This window comes from Carassius carassius, chromosome 31 (assembly GCF_963082965.1).
Source record: "Carassius carassius chromosome 31, fCarCar2.1, whole genome shotgun sequence".
Classification (NCBI taxonomy): Eukaryota; Metazoa; Chordata; class Actinopteri; order Cypriniformes; family Cyprinidae; genus Carassius; species Carassius carassius.
Window position 1 is genome coordinate 23,128,836 of NC_081785.1, and position 25,739 is coordinate 23,154,574.

A 25,739-nucleotide genomic window follows, 5' to 3' on the forward strand; every position below is an offset into this window, starting at 1 on the left:
AATTCTCTGCCATGTCATACCAATGGACACACAGTGAGAAATCTGTTCGGCAGCTATGCTGTATCGGGGACGACCTGGATGGCCGGTCAAGGTTGTGGGAGGTGTCAAATTGTTGGTCCCATCAGTGGATCTCTGCCTGGCCTCATGGTCATGGAGCAAGTTGTGAAAACATCTATACAATGATCCTAATAGGTTACTGACATTCCTGTTATCATGATCATATCTGGACACGGTAAGAAATGTAGAGAGAGTTCGCGTATGATCATCTAGCACTCTATAAAGCCTCTCCTGACCAAAAATGTCAGACTCTTCACTCTGTATTAGTGACGCAACGCACTGCAGTGCACTAGTAAAAAATCTTACAACATCTTCTTCATTACTTCTCACCTCAAAAAATTGAGTTTGAACTTGAAAAACAAAGAGGATCAGATGAACATACATTGTGGTTGAAGGGCTGATTCAAAGTCGACTTGGCGTCTGGCGAAAGAACTGTTTTGTGCACCCGCGCTTCTTTATCTTCGATTTTATTGGTGTTGCCAGCCACCTTAGAGGTGCACTACTGCCACCAACTGGACTGGAGTGGGGACTTTAACCACCTTCCGTTTCAGCTGAAATGTGCTTCTGTTTCAACTGAAATGCTCTCACACACACAACTGAAATGCGTGCATATAACATACTGAAATGCTTTTCAGTTGTGTAAGTGAGAGCGTTTCAGTTGTGTTTAGGGTGACCACCTGCTAATAAGCCCAAGGGGGGACAAGGGGTACGTTTCTGAGGGACAATGTGGGACACCCCATGGGCAGACTCACTGATAGTGGTTTACCCATTTCTAGCACATACCACCTTACATGGTATATTAATAATGCCCTATTCCCCTAAACATGTGTAATTGCTGATGTATGCTCATGACAGAATTGACAGATGCACTTCCACTTACGATTTACTTTAGCTATTTTATTAATTTTTCATTAAAATTTATTCACTTTAAATAAATTATAATATAAAATTATAGGATTAAAATGAATTGTAGTTGATCAACACCACAGAAAAAGTAAAAAAAAAGTCTGACATCACAACTCAAGGGGAGCGTCCACAGGCGACTGTTAATTTTACATCGGAATACACTACCTGTTATTAACGGAAAAATGTAAATTATCCACCAAATTATCATTTTTGTAAGTTAACAACGATGCCACTTCAGTAAATTAGTCAAATAGTAAACTGAGTTATTGCCTACATAACATATTTTAATATAAATAATGTAGGAAAAACGTTAAAACAGAAATAATAAAGATGTAAACTTCATCTCTCATTCAAACTCGCTCTGTCAAATAATGTTCGTTTGGTTGCCTGGGGCTCGAGGATATAGAGCCATCAACTTTATTTGAGCAAGCATTGATTTTGCGTGACACAGTCTCAATTTGCGGGACGCATGAATTGGGCTTCAAACGCTGTGCGCGCACGCGCTACGCGGGACGGGTGGTCACCCTAGTTGTGTTTGTAAAAGCATTTCAGTTGTATGTATGAGAGCATTTCAGTTGTGTTTGTAAAAGCATTTCACTTGTATGTGTGTGATCATTTCAGTTGTGTGTGTGTGAGCGTAATATTGTCAGTTGTGAGAGCGTTTAGAATATGTCAGAATATGAGAGCGTTTCAGTTGTGTTTGTAAAAGCATTTCAGTTGTATGTATGAGAGCATTTCAGTTGTGTTTGTAAAAGCATTTCACTTGTATGTGTGTGAGCATTTCATGATAGTATGTGAATGACTTTGGTTTCATATGTGTATGTGAGAGGAAAAGTACATGTATATGCATGGTAATTCTGAATAATGTCCTTAGGGGCACCTCATACTGATTGGCTACCATGAAACACATGACTCTGCCTTAGCCAATCATAATTGCTTATCTCGTTATTAACCCACCTGCTCACTCGCTATATGATCCCGGGGTGCGTTCGGATTGCATATTAAATCAATGCATAGTAACGCACCGCATTTAACGTTCAGTAACGTTAGCGGCGTTGTAAGGACGGGAAAAGTAATTAGTTAGATTACCCCGTTACTGAAAAAATAACGCCGTTATTCCAAACACTGGTGACCTGTCATTGTAACAAATGCCTGTCAGTTGTAATGCACGCCAAACTCAGAAGAGCATTAGAAGTGCCCTTGAAAGCAGCAATTGACTGAAACAGTGTAATGAACCGCTTTCACATTCCTGGGGTTCTCAGAAGTAGAAGTCAGGGTTCTCATAGATGTGTAGACGTTATAGTGGTGAACAGGAAACTTACAGTGTTTTTTTTTTTTGCTGCAATGCCATTTGCACAGTTATCAGAAGAAAACATCCACAATAGTGTTTCAAGTAAATTCAAATTTAGCCTTTGTATGTCAAGGTATTACTTATTTATCTGTATGAGAATATAATGCTAGATGTATTATATTATATAACTGTGGAAATGCATTATAGTTACATTTAACTCACTATTTTCTTGTAAACAAACTTAAGAATCACAGTGTCCATGTTTCGAAGTCTCTTTTTTAATAAATTTGATTAGATAATGCATCATTCAAATATTTAATCAAAATACTAAGTAAAAAAAAAAAAAAAAAAGTTAGTCCTCAAAAACAGTAAATTGCTGAAAAAAAAAATGAAAATGAAAAATGCAATTCACATTTTTGTTGGATCATAATATTTGCCTTTGATGAAAATGACTAGTTCAATCTGATACTGTAGAAATCATGCCTCTTTGCAACACTGAGGTGAAGAAGGTCATCTTTGACTGCACAGTGTATGTCAAACCTTCAAAGCTGATGGGTTTTAGCAGCAGGACATTGTGATCAAGTTTCCTTCTATCAGTCAAGGTCACAGAGGGCACAGAACCACCACACTGAATAACTGAATACAACGAATGGTCCGGTGAATCTTAATTTCTGCTTTGACACGCAGATAGCAGGATCGGAATCTGGCATCAACAGCAGGAACCCATTGATCCATTCTGTCTAATGTCTTGGGAATGTGACTCTCTCATAAATTAGGCTTATTAAAAACATTTGAGCCAGCGTAAATATTTTGGCATACCTAAGTTTTCATGCTGGCCATGTAGGTTCTTTCACGGCCAAGGTCCACCCATTTTTGAATGGATACTAATTCAGCATGTCACAAATCATCTCAAATTGTTTCCATAAATATGACAGTCCAGCGCACTGAGCTTTCGGTTGAATTTACAACAGCAAGTAAACAGGGAACAGATGGCTGCCTGTAGTCACAATGTGCTATTTTCCCAACCAACCACTTTAAACAGATATTTTGTCAAAAGCCTACTTTTTATTTCTGCAGCATCATGTTGTGTAGCACTGCCGATTGTGAAACCTTGTTGGTCCAAAATCATGCTGCTCATGTTTTCTGATTGGTTGTGATTGTGAAGTCATGCATATTCCGTGTGAACAGCTTGTTAATTTATGTATACAAATTAAAACTTGTTGCTGCTAAATCATTTTCAAAAATAATGCCTTTGCGATGATTATGTAAGTGTGCAAAAATGATATACTAAAGGCTGACACATTACTTAATGTCGTCAACAAACTGCATGAATCTCAACTTGAAACCAAATGCTTCAAGCTTTGGGTTTGGTTTCATTATTCAATAAATTTATTAAACTACAAAATAAATACATACAAATGAACAGATGCTCAATTCTGAATAACAAAAATACACAGCATCAGATCACCACCCAACAATAACCTAGTCAATCTAATGGCTCTGAAATTAACCCTTTTATATTTTCCTTCAACTGATTAATTCCTATTAACTGTTACATTCTTTTTGTGTGCTTTACAAAACATTTCCTACATGCATCAGAATAGTTTTGATGAACCGTATGAGTTTTGGAAAAATTGGAATTGACTTTGTAAATCTACTAAAACTCACAATCAAAATCAGATACAGAGTAGGTTTTACATTGGATGAGGAACAAACTTCGCAACTATGTAAATGTACATTATAAATAGTATGCGTGAATGTGTGTATTATGAAAGAAATCATGATATAATGTAGGATGGAAAAAAAAATACAAATAAAATATTACTTTTTTATTGGAATCGGTTGCTCAATTTGGATTACATTTTCATATTACAAATTTACATTTCTGCTAAAATAATGCATTTAAATTCACAAAATAAACACCCAACACAAAGCAGATAATGTACAGACAGTATAAAAAGTCCCTGTGGAAACAGGCTGAAATGTGCAATAATAAATAAAAAATTGTCTCATTTTATAACCATTTTTATTCACCTCATGTATTTCTTTTAAGGATTTTCAATACCTAGTAAAAGTCACAACATCTTTTCACAATTTCCTCATTAGTGCAAAATGATATGATCATAGAAGAATCATTCATCTGTAATTCCTGCATTTTCACGGACTGTAAACTCATCCTAGACATTGTTGAATTAAGAATTTAGAAAGGAATTTTAAAATGCATGTAATGTATAACAAGCAAATCAATATTAAACCTCAATTAAACACAAACGTGAAAATAAAATAAGAACATTAGCCTGTGTAAAAATATACAAATAAAATGCAAAAAGAAGATAAACAACAAATTATCCAACTTATTATATCAGTCTTTTCTCATTAGGATTTTTCTTATCTTATGTAAATGTAGAAAATGCTGACTTCGCCTGTATGATCTTCAAAGTATGAAAAATACTCACTTGTTCTTTATAATGGAGTAACATAGCAACAAAAAACAAAAACCTGACTAAGTCTGTCAGCAGCAAAAACTGTTATCATATCTGTGAAACAATCAAGTACAATCAAGTTTTGATTCTCTGAGCTTATTAGATCTTGGATTATGATAATATTGAAATGCATATTCTTTAATCATAACCACTCTCACGTCAAAATAAAAGATTATAAGAATGTAATCTTGTAATTTCTGAATGTAAGCGCCATGTTCTTAAGGGACTCACACCTGCTGACAAGAGTAGACAAACTCTAAGCGATGCTTCATTCTTGTGAGAGAACTTCAGAGCGGATTTGAAGACCTGATATAATCAAAGTTACTGAAGTTATTAAATTGTCTGAACTTCTTCAATCCTACTGTCCAAGGCATTGTCTTCATTCACATTTATTAAAGCGTTCAGAGACAGCTACTGTTTACTTCATCAGAACCATCTGAATTCAAACTTTAAAATTAATACCTTTAAAGGTATTAATTAACCATTTCCACACAGTATTCAGTTAGTTTAGAAAAGTAAACAGTTTATCAGCAGTGAACATATGAGAGTTAGTGCAATTAGAAAATGTCTCCACAGGTTAGCTGAAATCTCAGAACAAACCAATGGTAACAAAATGAACCGAAAGCCAGATGAATGGAGAGATGGGAAGCCCATGTTTCGATGCGAGTCTGTTTCAGCTGCTTTCATCAGCTGCTTTCATCACCAGCTTGGCTCCGTTGATATCGCGGTACTGGGTCACGCACCAGAATCCCATGGCCAGTTCGACAGCTGAAGTAGCATCGGCTGCCCACAAAACCGTTGTTTTTTTTTCCTTTTGGGCTTCGCAGCTCGAGGCCCAGCCAGAGGCCAGGGGCAAAGTCAGCTGTGCCAATGTAGCGGAGGGTGCACATCTCATTGGCACTAATTAGCAAGACCTGCACGCCCAGGTGGAGTTTGACAGTGCCATCTGAGCTAGAGGAACTGGAGGTGCCACCCACTCGGTTAGGCCCTGGGCCAGCACTGCTGTTTGCCATTGATGTACCCCGGCCAGCGCTAACTGTGCTACAGCGTCGCCGCAAATTACTGCAACGGTTCCTAAGAGGCGACAACAGAAGATAGAGAATTTGAGAATGGGATACAAGGAACTAATTAATACTACTGTGTGACACTGTCACACAAAGACACGTTTTTTCCGCTCAGTATATATGAAGATGTTTTTTTGTCTATATATATATATATATATATATATATATATATATATATATATATATATATTCGAGTTTTAATGGTTTTACATGTTGTCTTAGCCATTTTAATCCTCTTAATTATTGATGTGTATATGTCTTTAAAATGTTCATGGGTCTGCCTGTCACGTGATCAACCACATGACAGGAAAAAGGAAGTAAACCAGTATAAAGCAAGCAGCATGCACCAAAATTCTGGCAACTTAAAACATTCATCCGAAAATTTAGAGGGCTGAAATCACTTACTGAAATGTGACATTAAATTAGTGCTTCTCTTTTGGCATGTTTAGACTGTGTCTGCGTCCGTGGATAAGTAAACTAGTTAGCTTTGTGGATGCTACGTCTGGGCTGACAATATCAATTTCAAGTTCTTAATTTTAATTTTGATAAACCAAGATCTTTTAAGCTGTTCTCAGTTGATGCATACTTGTAGCGCAACTACAAATACAATACTACAATAATTGCAATAAGCTTTGTGCTTGGTTACTTCTGAAACATAGTCTGAGCTATTAAATTCTGTTCATTTTATAATAGCACGTAGCATACAGAAACTGACCCTCTCTTCTCTTTACTTATTGTCATTGTTTAAAAGTTTAAATTTAAATAATGAATTGGAGTAAAAAGCATGGAAATGTGTTTCCGCCATTGAACACAAATAATAAAATTATGACTTTTTAGCTCACAATTCTGATATTTTTTCTCATAATTGCATTTTTTTTAAGTTAATAATGTATGATATGAAAAAGTCTGAACTACGAGATCTAAAATTGCAATTCAGATTTTTTTAATTGTTAGTTATAAAGTCAGAATTGTAAAAAGAAAAAAAAAGAAAAGTGAGATAAAGCTGCAATTAGAAATCTTTATTTTATTTTATTTTTGTGGCGGATATTGGCTTCCATTTAAAACATTTTTAAAACAAGTTTGTGCAAAAAGTAAATTAAATTATTAAACTAAAATTTGTGCAAAATGTAAATAAAATGTAAATATAAATGTTTATTTATTGTGTGTTTATTATTAGAATTAGTTTGTTGATTATTAAATGAATTTTATTTATTAATTGATTATTAAATCTTATTTAAAATTAAATCTTTTTGAAAGAAAGAAAGAAAGAAAGAAAAACATTTTACGTTTTGGTTCTGGCTAAATTAAAACTAATTTTTAGTTTCAATTTTTTTCTAAAAATATTTTGGTACAAAACTAATTAAAGGTAATTAATACATACATTTTTGTTCATTATATATATGTATGTATGTTATATATTTTATTTTTTTATTAATGTTTTACTTGAGTTTTATATTTCATTTATTTAAATTTAGTGGACAATTAAAAAGTGCCTATTTCGAAATTCTTGAGATTCGGCTTCTTTAGATTTTGGTCTAATAAGACCTGGCTATATCCTGCAGCTGGTGTTGCCAATTATCGCAAAAATCAATCATGAAAATGAGGTCAGAAAATGATGACTTATCTTGAACATTATTCCCACCTGCTTGCTTGGCTTTTGCGTCTTGACTCTCTCTGCGTGGCGATGGCTGAGGAAGTGCTGAGTACTCCTTATTACAACAAACACAAACATCCATTGAAAAGTGACCAAATATCTGAAAATGTACAGTTTTATTTTAAAAAGGAATGTCTAAACTGTCTTCAGTCTTAAAAGATTTGACAGAGGAGAGGGAATCAGACAGCAGACAACCCGGAATGGCTCACCTGTGAAGGAATAGTTCATCCGAGACGAGGACAGCTCTGACAGACAGTCCACTGAGCCATGAATCCTGCTAGTTAAAACAAAGTGAACGTTCAGTATTACTTCTTCCATTGCACTTTTTTTTTACAACTGATGCTCTGTCAGAAAACTGTCAAGACACATTATTTTACCCTTGCGTATACTCTGTTAGCTGTCAAACAACAAATTCATCACTTCAAAACAGTGACAGTCACATGGGTTTATTTTGACAAATCCTTGTCAGAATTGTCATAAACAATTTGACATGTAAATATGTAAGCAGGAACAAAATCACAATCTTTTACATGTTAGGAAAAAAAAAAAAAGATGGACTGATAAAATCTTTGAATTAAATCTTTGAAGTCAACATGAAATGGCACTCTAAACCCATTTCACTTCCATAATGCAATGTATTTCAGAATCAAATAGTCTATTAGGGACTGATTGGATCATGAATCATGGTCGTTCCGTACAGGAAAAGTGCCAGACTTAAATAGAAGTTTGAAGTTTTCCTCTCCTGAAAAACTACCAGCACCATTTACTTTAAGTTGTAAAAAGCCTTCTAATTCAAAGATAATAGGTCCACATCATCTATAACAGTAACAACACAGAAGAACAATATCATTGGAATCAATTTAAGACAGTTTTCAGTTTTCCCCATCTGATAAATGATAATAACATTGACTGCCAATAAGAATACACCCATCTTTAAAGAACTGGAGTATTTAAAGAGACAGGTGAAATAACTACAGCCTGCACTTTTAATAAACAGAACACTATTGTGCGTTGATGTGGATGCTAATACAGTTAATATAAAATTTATAGTTATCATTCTTGGCATGAATGGGCCTTAAAATTGTCTCATAATTTACTCGACCTCATGACTTTCTTTCTTCAGATCAACTCAACTTTGAGCTTCCAATCTACTTGCATTACATTGACTCAAAAGATTTTATTTAGTTTTAATGGTTTGTGTTCGACACAAGAATCTGTGATGGCATTAGGATAAGTAAATTATGAGAGAATGTTCATTTTTGCCTACTAAGTTCATGTAAGACAAGGAACATGCATTAGGAAAATAAATATTATGATTTCAGAATGACTTAAAATGCCTCTGGTAAAATGGAAAAAGTGTGTTAAATGTAGTGGTTAAAATCTCTTTTGGTCCAGCTGTGGCTGCCCCGATGGTTAACCAGGAAGAAAGAATGAAAAAATGCTTCTAGAACAATGTGCTTATCAGTCAGTCAGCTGCTTTACAGAAATACAATGAGAAAGAAAGAGAAGAGTAAGGAATAGGTGAATGGTTCTGAATTAAGTATATATGAATCATGACAGATGGAGAAGATACAAACATTGATTTTTTGTTGAATAACCAGCAGGAGAATAAAAAACCATAAAACGTACAGAGGGACAAATGGAGGACAGATCGTTGGTGATGGGAAGCATTAGAGCCATAATGGAAGACTGATTAAATAAAAATAAATTGACTAAAAGAAAAAGAGGCTTGATTTTAATCAAAAGGTGGAAAAAAAAAATATTTAAAAAAAGTTGTGTGTTTCTTGCAAAAATATATAAATAAATAAGAGGGCACAGCATATTTATATAGTGCTGATGTGTTATTCGTCTAAAAAAAGCTGATTATGCCAACAATGTCCAGTAATTTTATCTGAGATCCCAGCTTGGGATCTAATTTGAAATGTCTTTTCAGCACAAGGGCAGCGCAGTTAATTTCTGTGGGCGCCGTTATGTCTCCATGCAGAAATGACTTGCAAATGTCGATGCACAATCTTAATAATGCTTCAGTACAGAAAGGTCGAAATGTCCATCCAACAATCAAAGACACAGTCGGCTAGAAATAATCATACTGAAAGTCAACAAGACACCAGAAGCAAGACAGCACACTTGCCTCTGAACTCGTGAGGGTTGGGCGAAGACTTTGTGTTTAGGAGGACATCTGAAGTATCGTACTCCTCCAACTGATCCGTCATTCTTTCCGCTCTGCTTGTCCAACTCAATCCCCAACCAAAATCCTGTCAGGGACACACACACAGTGTACAAACAGACACATTTTGAGAAAAAAAAAAGTGATTTTCTCGCCGACCTAAGATTGGGTAAATAATCTCCAATCTGTCATTTCTCAGTACAGTTCGAGCCTAAAAAACCAATACCAAATCCTGTGATTTGAGTAAATCCAGCTATTCCTTCCTAAAAGCATTGTAATGCTTTGTGATACAAGGACAAACATACAGTTGCTTTTTACTAGGCAGAGCACAAAGGACAAAACACAGGTGAGCATTATACTATGAATGTACAAACAGCAGATGAAAAGGGCACATTGAAAGGAAGATGGATTTCACCTTAGGGTTTTCAGCACCACATCAATAAAGGTTGATAAGATCCATGTACTTTATAATAAATAAATAAATAAATAAATAAAAAGATTAGTATGTCTGGTTGAATCTTTACTTCTGAATGGGTGCACTTAAAGGGTAAGTTCACCCAAAAATCTAAATTTTGTCATTAATAACTTACCCTCATGTCTTTCCAAACCCGTAAGAGCTCTGTTCATCTTTGGAACACAGTTTAAGATATTTTTGATTTAGTCCGAGAGCTCTCAGTCCCTCCATTGAAACTGTGTGTACGGTATACTGTCCTTGACTAGAAAGGTAAGAAAAAAATAATCAAAGTAGTCCATGTGACATCAGAGGTTCAGTTAGAATATTTTGAAGCATTGAAAATACATTTTGGTCCAAAAATAGCAAAATCTACAACTTTATTCAGCTTTGTCTTCTTTTCCGGGTCTGTTGTGAGACCGTTCAAAACACTGCAGTTTAATGATATCCGGTTCGCGAACGAATCATTCGATGTAACCGGATCTTCTTGAACCAGTTCACCAAATTGAACTGAATAATTTGAAATGGTTCGTGTCTCCAATAAGCATTAATCCACAAATGACTTAAGCTTTTAACATTTTTAATGTGGCTGACACTCCCTCCGAGTTAAAATAAACCAATATCGGTATTTTCCACATGCTGTATGTGATGAGTGGGGCGGGGCCAAGAGCCGTAGGAACGGAGCGAGACCATTTGAGTGATTGGGAAATGAGCGACACCTGCTCCACTCACCGGTCTCGAGTCCCACGGAGGAGATTGGTAGGATACAAATGAGGAGCGATGACAGTGAAGGACGAGAGAGGACCAAGCCTGGGTTTTATTTTGTGTTTGGTTTTGTTTGTGTGCGGCAGTCATCCGCCAGGGGCTGTCGGGCTGTTTTGTGTTTATTTGGTCATTAAAGTTTAATTATGAATGTCCACCGGTTCCCGCCTCCTCCTTCCCGAGATTATGAAGTTTGTACTCCGGTACACCATACATTATTGTTTCTCCTCTATGCTCCAACTTTCTGAAACGAATATATTTTTGTCCTAAAAAGCAAGGTGTATGCTGATTGGCCAGCTATCTAGTCCATTGTGATTGGCAGAATACCTCAAGTGTGTGACGGAAATGTTATGCCCCTTAACACTGTGATGTCGTGTGTCCTGGTGCGATGAGACAAAACCAATACAACAGTATAATTACTGATTATAATGACTTATACTGTCATTTTACGGGTTGCGTATCACGCTGCGCAAACATAAAACCATGTCCATCTCTAACGGTTACCCACAGTTAGAGATGGACATGGTTTTATGTTTGCGCAGAAGTAATACACCACCCGTAAAATAACAGTATAAGTCATTATATAATCAGTAATTATGTCCCCACTGGATGCAACAAATGCCTAGTATGTAATAAGTTGTAATCTATTTGTTTCAGAAAGGTGGAGCATAGAGGAGAAGCAATAATCCTTTACATATGAAAACGTACTTACAGACCGTCTGTAAAAAAAGCACCAGACTGTACTTGCAAAGTTGGAATTGCCCCACTTTCTAGAAACAGACACTGGTATTGTAGGCTACTCTCACAGGAAACAGTCCTTGTCCTCCGCAAAATGCACTACACACATCTGAATATTTGGGTTGAACTGTTCTGGAACAGTGTTGTAAATAAAACTTAACCACTTATTTCTAGTTGTGTCCTCGTTTGGAAGGCCAAACAAAGTAGCTTCGCTTCCACAACAAAACACACATCATTTCCACAACATGGCCCAGGCGGCAATAGCGAGAACAAAAGTTACGTCTTCTTTCTTTGTGTGAACATTTGAAATTCATGATTTCATTCAATTGCTAAAAATACACACAATAAGCAAGTCTAGTGTGTTTTAAAAAGAACGTCTCTGTTACGTATGGTAACCATCGTTCTCTGAAGGAGGGATTGGAGACGTCACGTCAGACTTGAACACTTTGTTAGCATTAATGGAAGTGCATTAGCATGGTTTAAATCGTACTTATATGACCGCCATCAGTTCGTAGCAGTTAATGAAGAGGTATCATATCGATCACAAGTGCAGTATGGAGTACACTGTAAAATGTAATTGCCGAGCTTACTAAAATTAGTAAGTAAACCCTACTTATTTTATTAAGTTTGTTGACATTACTTAGTTTAACTAATTAATTCCAACTTTTTCCCCACACAAAGTGCTTAAACTCAACTTATTCATTTAGCTCAACTTAAAAGTGTAAGTATTGTGAATGCACCAGATATACAGTAGGTGGCGGTAATACTCCAAAGGTGTGAGAGGCCATTAATTGGACGAAGAACGAAGAAGAAGACGACTGCACATGCATAGTTACTTGGTACATATTGCAGGTTCATTCATTTGCAAGTGGCTGGATAAGAGCATGATGAGGTGAGTCTCATTTTTATAGTTAACTGCTACATTTTCATTACAAAATAACAGTATACCAATCAAAGTTTATAAACAGTAGTATTTTGTTAATATATTGATATGAAATCGATGGATGACGTTGGATTGCTCTTAGCAATCTAATAATTGGTAATCGTCTAGCTTTAAAGATAAACATGTTTTAGGTCAACAGACAAGTTACAGAGGTGGATAGAGTAACAAAAACTTAAGTAAAATACAAGTAATTGTGTGAATGATTAGTTGAAGCTATAGTCTTAATAATTACTTGATTAAAAGGAAAAGGTATGCAATGGAAAAGAAACAAGTTTATAATTAGTATTCATGTCGTTTTTATACATATATAAACAACTGTTTTCAGATTAGTGATGGATGAGAGAAGCTCTTTACACGTGTAATGTTACTCGTACCCGCAATTGAACATTTGAGTGTAGAAATTCAGGATTGTTGGCTTCTGTTATAAAATTCTAAAGTCTTTCTGTGTTTTCAGTTATCGGCAAAGAATGAACGAATCGACCCGAAAAAACATGATTTAATGCCTTAAAAAAATGCCTTAATAAAAGAATGTTAAATAAGAGATGTGCTGCAAAGAAAACAACATTTTAAGCAAGTTTTTAAAGTGGATGCTAAAAATGTTTTTCCAAATTGCTTATTACCATTAATCCATATACTTTAACTGTATGTTAACTTTTTTGCAGAAGTTTGTTCTTTGAAGAGTGCAGTGGACATGCAGTGGAAGTGGACGTTCTGTGTTTATTTCTGTGAAAAGAGAGCTCTGCTATTGAAGCATTATTGGATTAAACATGGAAGCTACACAAGAACCAATCAAATTCCTTGTCTTCACACAGACTGTTTGTGTTCTTTTAAATCATTAAATGTTCTAAAAGTGCATTTAACAAGAAATCACTCTGAAAATGCAAAACAGACAAGATGATAAAAACCAACACCTATATTTCATTGTCCTCTCTGTGAATTTAAAGAACCCTGCACAGAATCCTTGTTTTTCTGCCATTTGCATTAACATTTGAAAAATAATGAAATGGTTCAGTGCCCATACAAAGACTGCGATTTTGAAATTTTGTTCTCTTTACGTAGATTATCGCTGAGTTCAACCGGATCACAAGCAAAAACCTCAAGCAATAATTCTTCTCAGCCCTTGATAAACATACTTCTCGTTTTCTGGAAGTTTTCGAATCATTTTTCCATCTTAAAAATATATCTAAATTACAGCCTATGCTCTCAATGTCAAATGCAGAAATGTTAATCTATGCATTTATGACCTCAAGGTTAGATTATTGTAATGCTTTATTGGGTGGTTGTTCTGCACGCTTAGTAAACAAACTACAGCTAGTCCAAAATGCAGCAGCAATAGTTCTTACTAGAACCAGGAAGTATGACCATATTAGCCCAGTCCTGTCAACACTGCACTGGCTCCCTGTCAAACATCGTATAGATTTTAAAATATTGCTTATTTCTTATAAAGCCCTGAATGGTTTAGCACCTCAGTATTTGAATGAGCTTCTTTTTTCATTATAATCCTCTACGTCCACTACGTTCTCAAAACTCAGGCAATTTGATAATACCTAGAAAATCAAAATCAACTGCGGGCGGCAGATCCTTTTCCTATTTGGTGCCTAAACTCTGGAATAACCTACCTAACATTGTTTGGGAGACAGACACACTCTTGCAGTTTAAATCTAGATTAAAGACCCATATTTTAACCTGGCTTACACATAACTATACTAATATGCTTTTAATATCCAAATCCGTTAAAGGATTTTTAGGCTGCATTAATTAGGTAAACAGGAACCGGGAACACTTCCCATAACACCCGATGTACTTGCTACATCATTAGAAGAATGGCATCTATGCTAACATTAGTCAGTTTCTCTCTTATTCCGAGGTCACCGTAGCCACCAGATCCAGTCTGTATCCAGATCAGATGGTCATTGCAGTCAATGCAATGCATACCAGGTTTTCCACTGAGGTGCCGAGCCGGAGACCCGGCAGCTCAGTGCAGGGCTGGACTGGGACAAAAAAAGGGTCCTGGCATTTTTGCTCTGACCGGCCCACCACAATGGGTCAGACACAACCAAGAAGTACACCATCCTTGCGGTCCCTGTAGATATGCATATCTACTGTTCCATTCCCAAAAACCCCTACTAAGCTGAGAACTATGTGCGATGGACCAGTGTACTCACTCTCTCTTTACTCCCTGGTGGTGATCAAAGGTGGCAGTGGAGTAGGGCCTACACAAAGTGAGGGCATCCTGAGAGAGAGAGAGAAAGAGAAAGAGAGAGAGAGAGAGAGAGAGAGAGAGAGAGAGAGAGAGAGAGAAGAATGATAACTGAATGAGTAAAATGATCACCATACAAGTATCTTTAATATATATCAATGTAGAGAGATTTTTGCACATATTTTATACTTAGTGGAAATGGCTCCATGGTGCTCTGAACATCCTCAAAAACAATGAACTACAAAAGTGAGGGCATCCTAAAAGAGAGAGAGAAAGGGAGAGAGAGAGAATGATAACTGATTGAGTAAAATGATCACCATACAAGTATCTTTAATATATATCAATGTAGAGAGATTTTTGCACATATTTTATACTTACTTAGTGGAAATGGCTCCATGGTGCTCTGAACATCCTCAAAAACAATGAACTACAAAAGTGAGGGCATCCTAAAAGAGAGAGAGAAAGGGAGAGAGAGAGAATGATAACTGATTGAGTAAAATGATCACCATACAAGTATCTTTAATATATATCAATGTAGAGAGATTTTTGCACATATTTTATACTTACTTAGTGGAAATGGCTCCATGGTGCTCTGAACATCCTCAAAAACAATGAACTGCAAAAGTGAGGGCATCCTAAAAGAGAGAGAGAGAGAGAGGAATAATGAGTCACATTTTCAGTCTACAATATTATGAATATTTTTTTTAATAATATCAATAATCTCATCTCACCTTACAATAACAGCAGTTTCCTCAGTAGCTTGCTCTTCTCTGCAACTCTGTCTATTACAGTGTCGGTGTCCAAAGCCACAAGGATGTCCTTTTCAGTGGCCATCAACATGAAGGCTTCCAATTTGCTGGCAGACAGGCTGCTCCTCAGTCTGCTTTTGATATATTTTAGGGTAGAAAATGATCGTTCACAGGCCACCTGGGTTATTGAAAGTGTCAACAAAAACTTGTACGCAAGTCCAAGCAGGGGATATGCATCAGTGAGCATGTTGAATCTCCGGAGAATCTGATAGCAGCACAGTGGGCAGTCTTTGCAGGAAGCACAGCTTTTGTTGATGATTTCCATGTCCTCTTCCTTTCCATCAGGTCCATCCTCCACTGTCCTGGTAACATATTCATCCAGTGGTGACTCTTTCAGCTTGTCCCACTGTCCCGCTAAGCTTTTCAGCTCATACTGCAGGTTGTCAACTGTTGCCCTATCATCAAATTTAACCAGGCACTTGCTGAGGTCTTCAAGTGCAGATTTAGGAAGAGCATGGTTTCGGATCAGGGAGAAGTTTTTGGGATCCAGAAATGACAAATCTGCATAAAGAGTGCCATGTGTCAGAAATCTTTGGTGGATGGCCTCAATAGCTGTATCAACAATTTGGTTATGAACCTTTACCTCGTAGGCTCTCTCAGCATCAATTATGGTTTCATCCTGAGACATCTCACCCGGCATGGCTTTCTTCTTCTTTCTTCTCTTCTGTGGCAGTGCATCCTCCACTTCCATGTCGGTCTCCTCATCTTGCTGCTCAAGTTTTTCATTTGCCCATTTCACAAAGTCATCAGCAGCAGCCTTGACAGCCTGGAAATCTCTCGCCATCTTTTTTAGGGAATCTTGTGTTGATATGACCATCCTATGGGCAGAGAGGATGTCCATCCCTTCTGTCTGCAGGTACTTTGACAATGGTGATGTATGCTCAAATATCCTAAGGAATAATTGAGCTGTCAGTATTGTCTCATACCTGAGTAGGCCCTCTTTGTATCCTCTGGCTTTGGTGCGTACATTTCCTTTCACAGTCTTCAGTTCCTGTATGGCTGTGAGCGTGGACAACACATCAATGTACAAACTTTCTTGAGGCTTTCCAAATGATCCAAATATTTTGTTCAGCGCATCGTGCTTAGCCCACCAACGTGTCTCTCCAATTGGAGCAATGCGTCTGTGTCTCTTGTCATGGCTCTCCTTCTCCCAAATGTTCACCCTCTGATATGACTCCCTGATGAACACTGCTGTGTCATTGAGGAGATCAAACAAAGATCCACTCTCTATCACTATTTGAGTGGTATCAGACAGCACGAGATTGAGGACATGTGAATAGCACCATACGTGTACATGGTTGGGGGACTGTGAAGCCAGCAGTGCAGAGAAGCCTCTGTACTGCCCCTGCATGTTTGAAGCTCCATCTGTTGCATTTCCAATGCACAGACTTGAGTCCAGTTTTAGGTGCTCAAGGACTTCTGTTAGCAAGTCGACAAAAGACTGTCCAGTGGACGCGCTGCACCGGACCACTGCGACAAGCCTCTCATTGACAACATCAGTCACATACCTCAAAATGACTGAGCATTGGTCTTGCGCTGTTATGTCCTGCGTTGTATCCAGCTGGACAGAAAACATTCCAGCTTTCCGGATCTCAGTGGAGATGTTTTGCTGAATTAAGTTCCGGATGGTATCAATCACAGAGTTGACGGTTGTCTTAGACAGTAGAGAGATGAGGGAACCTCTGCCTCTTGATCCTGGTGACACATGCAACTTTTTGCTCTTCTCAATCACATTACTTAGATGCTCTTTTAAACACACATCATATTTTCCCAATAAAATGATCAGCTCCAAAAAATTTCCATGGTCGAGGCTATCATTGTCCAGGGTATACGCAGCCTCATTCTCAACCTGTCTGTAGCTTAGGCCCCTCTTTCCTATCACTTTTACGACCTCCACTACCCTTTCCAAAACCTGACGCCTCTTCTTGACCTGATTTCTGTGCTCTGTCAGCTGTCTGCCCCCCAGTAGGTGTTTGATGTCAGCTTTTGAGCAGTTTAAAAAATAAGCTTCAGCACAATTTCTGTGTGCCATGCTTTTTTCATGCTCTTCCGCTCTCTGGTGCACATGTCTCCAGTCTGACATTCCATTTATGAAAATGTTGGAGTCAGTTGGCTTGCTGAAGGCCAGACATAAAAAACAAAATAAAGCATGACGTTCATGACAATATGTCAGCCACTTTCTGCTTTTGCCATCTTTACTGGTGAACACCTTCTTCACTACAGGGTTTTTAGCATCCTGTTTGGGGTGATGATTTAAAAACACCTGCATCATGGCAGGCTCAGGACGGGCAAAATAGTCTACAGCCTGTTCCTCCCTGTCTCTCTCCTCCACTGCTAACTCAACCTGGCTTGACTATACATAAGGACAGAGAGAGAGATGATTACAATTATTTGGAAGAGTTATTAAAGTACACTTAGTAACAATCCATTTTGGTTATATAGTCCTGTATTCTTGAAGAGCAGGATTTCTAGATGGACAAATGTGCTCCATGTTATAAAGCTAGTTAACCCTTTAGAACCCAATATAATGTTGATGTAGAATACTGCTAATTCTAAAAAGATTTTTTTTTTTCAATGAACCAGACAGCAGAAAAACTAGTTTACAATTGCCTGCCAGTATAGGCTACTTTGTTTTAAAAAGCATAAACCCCTCTTTAATATGAAACCAAACAACATTTTCATTGTTGAGATACTTCCCATAAAAAAAGAAAAAAGGTGTTCATAAACAGTGAACAATGATAGCTTATTTAATGTATAAATTAATGTATATGTCCAAAAAACGGGTAATGTCATACTTTCTAGTAGTGCTATAGTAAATGTACATCGTTACTACCCACCTCTGTGTATATGATATTCATATTATTCACTCTCCGTAAATATTGCATATTAATGATATTGGAAATTCATTAGAAACATGATAAAATATCTACGTTACTTTGTTGAATATACAGCTAAACAAAAATATAAAGCTTTCAAAACGCAAGGCGGGTTTTAATCCCCAAATAGCATGCGTTAGCTAGGCTACCTCTCTTCCAACGTGTAACTCCTCATGGGCGCTTTGACGCAGCCATTATGAGTAATAATTAAAATAATCAAATGGCATCATCTAAGTTTTTCTAGAGAAGGGCCGTCAACGGCAGTTATGGGTTTTAAGGGGTTAACATTAGTATAGTCAGCCGAATTTACAATTGAATAAATTAACTCTGCTAACCTAGCTACAAAAACAATGCAAAATAGCTTATGCTGTGTTATTTGACTTTAGCTGACTGAGTGGCTAGTGCAGTGGGTGACAATCTGACAGACTTTATAATAGTGACAACGATTATGTTGTCTTGTCTTATAATATTCATTAATTTAGGTAAATCATCATCTTCGTCGTGGCCCAGCCAGGCCCACACACACTATCCTCCTGCATCCGCCCTGATTAACACTCCCTCCCTGTTAAATCATGTAGCTACCATGCTTACCGTTTCAATTACACTCTCCTGCTCACTCTGTCCCTCCGTGACTTCACTGTCAGACACCCTGCCATGGCTAGTCACCTCTCCTCCATGTGCTATGTTCACTTGTTTTACCAAAGTGTCGTCAGGTACTGTTGGCGTGGAAACTGAAGCTACAGCATTAAACATGTCAGTTATTTTTGCACATGTTGAGGCATCAACCTCTAGATTTTTTTTTTTTTTTGGCCCGCAACTTCTCTGCACCCCCCTTGGCCTTGCCCTTGCACTTTTGCTTCTCCTCCATCCTAAATCCACTGATTTCTGGCTCTGAGCCACTGACTGCACCTGACACAAGAAACAGAGGGGGAGGGGTGGAGCCTGTTAAGAGATGATTGGGCCAGCCCAGTGTCAGTATGGAAAATGAACCAATGGGCCGCTGTCCCTGCTATATGGGCCGGTCGTTGGCCAATTTAAAAAAAAAAACAAAAAAAAAAAACATATTATATCGACCGGCCCCCAAGTGCGTCGGCCCACCGGGCATTTGCCCGGTATGCCAGATTACCAGTCCAGCCCTGGCTCAGTGGCGGTACAGCTACTGTGGCGATGGGATGTGATGTCTCCATTCCCTCCTTCAGGGAACGAGGGGTACCATACATAACTGAGATGTTCCCTTTCAGTCGGTCACTCTCAACGTCACGTCAGTGTCTGACGAATTGGGATCCCTACTAATGCGCCATGGGTGCTGCCCCTTTCAGTGCCCTGTGCGAGCTGCCTGCACCCCTATTAGTTGTAGGCCAGGGCCCGGAACAAGTAGTTTCACTCAACATTGTTAAAGCACTACCTCAATGGTGAGATTGGATAACACTCGGAAAACATACCCTTTCTGTTTGGAACAGGGTTTCTATATGGAGAAAAGTGAGGTGATTAAAACCCTCTTGGAAAGGCAGAAGTCTGCCGGGGAAACACAGGCTCTAAGGCTGTACCGTGGACTAGTGTTGTCACGGTACCAAAATTTCAGTATTCGGTACCGATACCAGTGAAAATCCACAGTTCTCGGTACCAATTTCGGTACCAAAGCAAAACACAAAAATATGCTAATTAAAAAAAAAAAAACTTTTTAGCACTAAAAATAAAACCAATGCCATTCTTTATACTTATTTACAATTGTGTTTAAAGTTTTTCTACAAGTTATATAATTATGAAAAACAGTAAACAAGTTTCACCCAAATTTAATTTGTCTTTTAATTTATGAAATTTAAACATTTTATTTTTGGTAAATAAAGGGGATTTGCTATTAAAATTAAAACATGGAAGAAATATTGTGATTAATTTCTTAAAAAAATAAAGTTTTATAAATTTTTTCAACAGTAGTAACAGTATCACATACATTTTACTAAAAAATAGTAATATTTCTAGCACAATTCCTTTTATGTAAAAATTAACTAATTAATTTAGGCCTAATGAATGCATATTTGTCATTTTAACTGAACTTAAGAGTGGTGGTGATGCTTAAGATATTTCAGGTCATTGAGGGTTTCTGTAAAAAAAAAAAGTAATAGATCATATTAATTATTATTAAAAGATAATACTACTACTAATTATACTATCATACTAATGTATATACAATGTACTATGAATTGATGAGCTGCTGGCTTCATGAATATTAATCACGTTGTCTGCGTTCGGTCAAACTGATTTGCTGAAATCAAAACAGGGACGGTACTATTCAGCGCCAGCCAATGAAATTGGCATTTGCGCATTAGCTCCGCCCACTACCTAAGAAACCGGTATGTCTTCTGCTTGTTAGAAAATGAATATGAATAATTCTAAATGAACTCCATTATTTTGACCGGAGAAGACAACAAAGAATAGTTTACATAAAGCGTGTCGATTCAGCGTGGTAAGACTCTCGCTCTCTCTCTCTTTGCATGTGCGAGAAACAGCGCTATCAGTAAAGCGATGGTGAGTCGTGCGCCTTCACAAAGAGTTTACAGAGCATCAAATACAGGTGCGCTGTGCGTCCATTGAGATGAACTGAAAAGTTCAGATCGCTTGATGGAGAGAGAACTCTGAAGCTCAGATGCTGAAATTAATGCAAGCGTCATGCGCTTCAGTCTATGTAGTAAACAAACCCACACGTCTCTGTCATTCATTAATTCACACAGAGACGCGCAGAACACGGATTCATATTTCAAACAACTTTTGCAGCTTAACATTTACAGATACTGGTCCATATGGAGATTTGATTAGATTAATTTATGCAAATTCTGTGACTGTCCATATTAAAATGTAAGTTTCATTTTCATGACTGGATTTTGAGATTCCGTCCTCGTGTTCTGCTTCGCGGAAATCATTGCGTTGAACCGGGTTTGAACGGGACCTCCGTACTACCGGTACTTAAAGAAACCTGGTACCGTCACATTTAAATTTTTTTAGTACCAACTTGGTACCGAAGTACCGGGTCTTTTGACAACACTACCGTGGACTATACACTTATGAGTACCACTTAGGTCTCAATAGGGAACCCAGCTTTCCATGGTTCTAACGGATTCAACATAAAGGCCTGGCGCTGGACTTTCCACCACATCCAGTTGCCTAGGCTGATGAAGGATCTCAAAAGGGTCTACAGTATGGACACTCTATAGCAGTTTTAGCAAGCTGACACTAACTGGGGCCTCTCAGTGCCACTACCCATTTGAGTTGAAAACACAGGAGGATACCGGCTCTATATGAAAGCTATAGAACCTAGCGAACGTGTTAGTGGTCGCCCAGCTCGCAGCTCTACAAATATCTATCAGTGAGGCACCACGAGCCAGTGCCCAGGAGGATGCAACACTTCTAGTTGAGTGAGCTCGCAACCTGAATGGGCAGGGCACACCCTGTGCCTGATAAGCCAGTGTTATGGCATCCACAATCCAGTGGGCCATCCTCTGCTTAGGGAGGGCATTCCCCTTCTGCCAGCCTCCATAAGAGACAAAGAGCTGGTCTGAGGTCCTGAAGATTTGTGTCCGGTCTACGTAGAATCTTAATGCTCTGATGGGACAGAGCAAAGCCAGGGCTGGGTCTGCCTTCTCCAGGGTCTGTGAAGGGTGTAGTGGGAACCTTGGGCACGTAGCCGGGCCGGGGCCTCAGGATAACCTGGGAGTCAGCTGGCCCAAACTCTAGGCACATGCAATGAATCTAGAATATAAGAAAGTTTGCTTTTTTTTAATTAAATTATAAAAAATAAAGACCTTTTCCATGATATCTATCTATCTATCTATCTATCTATCTATCTATATTAAGTCTCTCAGAATTAAACTTTTCTTGGAGGAGCCACTGACTTTGAGCTTGATGTTTATGACATGATGCAGACAATTTCAGTATTTTCCACACATATTTTCTTATATGCATCACGCAGAATAAAATAATATAGAATAGGACAATTACTCCCAGTTACCATTAAGCTCTCCTTCTTGCCTATATAACAGTATTTTATGCAAGAAAGACCACACACGCAGCACTTCTATTGGTATTCGTCACGTTGTGTTACCTCTCATTTCCATAAAGTTAAATCTTTAACACATCCACACTGATCGCTGTCACTTTTGTCACCTCATATTGCCAACTCTCACTGAAAATGACTGACTTCAGGTTATGAATGCAAATAGCTGTTAGTGTGAATATATCTTGAAGAGCTACATGTTAAAGGTTCATAACGCTGCAATCAGTAATTGCAGGAAAAGCATTACATGAATTAGCACTAGAATTAAAGGGATAGTTCAACCAAAAACGAAAACTGTCATTAATTACTTATCCTCATGTCGTTCCAAACCTGTAAGACCTTCATTCATCTTCAGAATACAAATTAAGATATTTTTGATAAAATCTGAGAGCTTTCTGACCATGCATAGACGGAAATAAAACTGACACATTCCCTGGCCCAGAGAGGTAGTAAGGTCATCGCTAAAATAGTCCATGGGACTATGTGGTTCAACCAACAAAAATAAATAATTTATTCGACATTTCCTTCTCTTCTGTGGCAGTCTGCGATGCACGTTCAAGAGAGTACCACAACGTTTGAGTGTGGTGCTGCTGACGCAGGAGCCGGCGTTCTAACATAGAACATGGATGCGCTGCACCTTGTTAACAAGCACACAAATGCACACACGTGTCGTGGTACTCTCGTGAATGTGCGTCGAAGACTGACACAGTTGTTAAGTTAAATTAAAATAAAGTCAAAGTCTCCTTGTACTAGACATGTTGCTTTCGGCCTCATCCCTGGCTGCAGTAATCTCCTTGTCTTATATATAGTACACTAGCAATTCACAACTACCTGCTAATGCACTTACATTCGCATAAATAATCCTGGTTGACAAGTTTCAGTGAATATGAGCAAAATGCACAAGATATAGTACCTTTAATGAAAAATTGATGCATTGATACTACTCGATGACACAGCTGCCTTTGATACTGTTATAATTGTATATAAATAATTGTTTTTGGTCCCCAAAATTGAGGTCAGGTCTCATTAAGGAGCTGGCCAATCATTTTCTCTCAGTTTCCTCCCAGGTTAGAGACCTTGGTGTTACCCTCGACTCTGAATTATGTTTATCCAACCAAGTAAATTCTGTTAAGAACAGTTTTTATCAATTATGGATCATTTCCAAACTTAAACCATGTTTGTCTTTTCAAGATTTGGAGAAGGTCATTCATGCTTTTATTACCTCACGTCTAGATTACTGCAATTCACTGTATTTGGTTCTTCCTCAGTCATCGCTTGCATGCCTCCAGATGGTACAAAATGCAGCTTCAAGGCTGCTGACCATGGCAAAGAAATATAACCACGTCACTCCAATTTTGGCTTCGCTTTATTTGCACCCAGTCCATTTTTAAAATTCAGTTTAAGATTTTGTTTTTGAAGCTCTTAACGATAAAGCTTCATCTTATCTAGTCTCAAAGACCTTCTTACCCCTAAGTCATCTATCAGACTTTTAAGATCCTCTGACGGGGCTCTTTCATCTGTCCCTCGTTCCAGCTTAAAAACTAAGAGTGAACTAGCCTTGGAACCAACTGCCATAATTAAATGTGTTATATAAAACAATTTACTTACTTACTCACTTGATGCCCTGTCTATATGTTATTCTGATTCCTAGATATGGCTCAGATCCCTCTCTCAAAGAAAAGAAAAAAGGCTTTTCTCAAAGAAAGCCTATGTGATTTTTTTCCATCTATTTTATCATCAGCCAGATGCAAATCAAAATCATAAATATGATGGCTCTGAAAAACTATCACACCTCTTCTCAATTAGCCACATGATATGGTTTATTATCCTTGTCCATAGTTTAGCTGGTCCAGGACAAGTATCACACCAAAAGTAAAATAATAAAAACTAAAGTTTACCAAAAAATATACCAGATACTAAATGCAAAAATCACATTATTTAATTCCAGCCAATGTGTAGTCTTTGAAGCCTGTCTGAGTTCCAGCAAAATGTTAATCTTGTGAAACCATGGGAAAGTGCCCAAGCCTCGGCACAGGACTACAGACATCTAACAAGACCAAAAAAAAAAAAAAATATCTACAGCACTTAAAGGACCAAGAAATTGGCCACACAAGAGAAGCAGCTTTAACCTTCCAGCTCTTGGAAAGCAGTTTGGAATGAGGGCTTTCATTAAGCCATCATATTCACAGACCTTCATGGGCTCAAGAGTTCATTAATGAAATGTGTTTAGAGGCTAATTCATAACCGAGAGCCAATACTTTTGGAACAGACTGCGATGCCCCAAACACAGTTTGGTGTTAAGATAAGTCCAAAAATGTTCTCTCAGACCGGTGTATTGGCCTATCTTTTTTTAGGATGTGGCAGTGGTGCTGGATGAATGTAGAATGAAGAAAAATTTAAACTTATTTTTACTGTTCTTGGAGGCAGAGAGAGTATGAAAAGCAAACGTCTAAAAGGCAGAGTTTAGTGGTAGACTTATCACCATTAGATAACATGATATCAAAATACAATATAATTTAATGTCAGTGAAAGAATGAATTGCAAAGATGAACAAACTTGAACTTTTCCTTAAATAATGTAATCAGTATAAGTGCATCTGTAGATACTGTGCTCTTCTTTGTGAACCTCAGTGGGGCTTATATATATATATATGTCCATGTTTTTAAACAGTCTATGGTGTGCATGAATGGTCAAGCAACTCGCATTTTTGGTTGTGTAGTGTGGATGGACATCTTTTCTGAAATGTAGTGGATATGCCAGTATGGATGAGTATCGTTTTCATTTCAGACTATACACTACTCGATACTCAGCCCTACTAAATGTTTGTCATATTTATTTCTATTGTTAGATTAATAGATATTGAGTAAAAATGTCCAGAGCATAATGTCATCAACTTAAATTTTATAGCGACTTCAATATAACATTGTTTATAGCCCAGGACTATGTGGAATTACATTTAATATACTGACTTTATTTAAATACCTTGAGTTTTCAGGCCACAGTTGTTCAGCATTGTATAAATCATGTAAAACAGGGAATGTGTATAATGTTTGACACCACAGAAACAAAAGCATCAAAATAATTTGTTCTGTACACAAGGTCCACACAAAGAAGCAGCATCTATTGGAGTGTTTACGACACGCTGTCCCCAACGACCCCTTAAAATGCTAATATATGCACAATGAGCACAACGAAACAACCAAGATGGTGTCATCCCTGACCTTCACAAACAACATTAAGATTTACCAGTTCAATATTAACACTGGGATAAATACCATGAACAGGCAGCA

General features: G+C 37.6%; 1 pseudogene; it reads right to left on the reverse strand.

The window, feature by feature from the left end:
• Positions 1-7,663: 7,663 nt before the first annotated feature.
• The window catches only part of LOC132111950 (CAP-Gly domain-containing linker protein 4-like), a 59,202-nt pseudogene continuing 41,126 nt past the window's right edge, over positions 7,664-25,739 (reverse strand).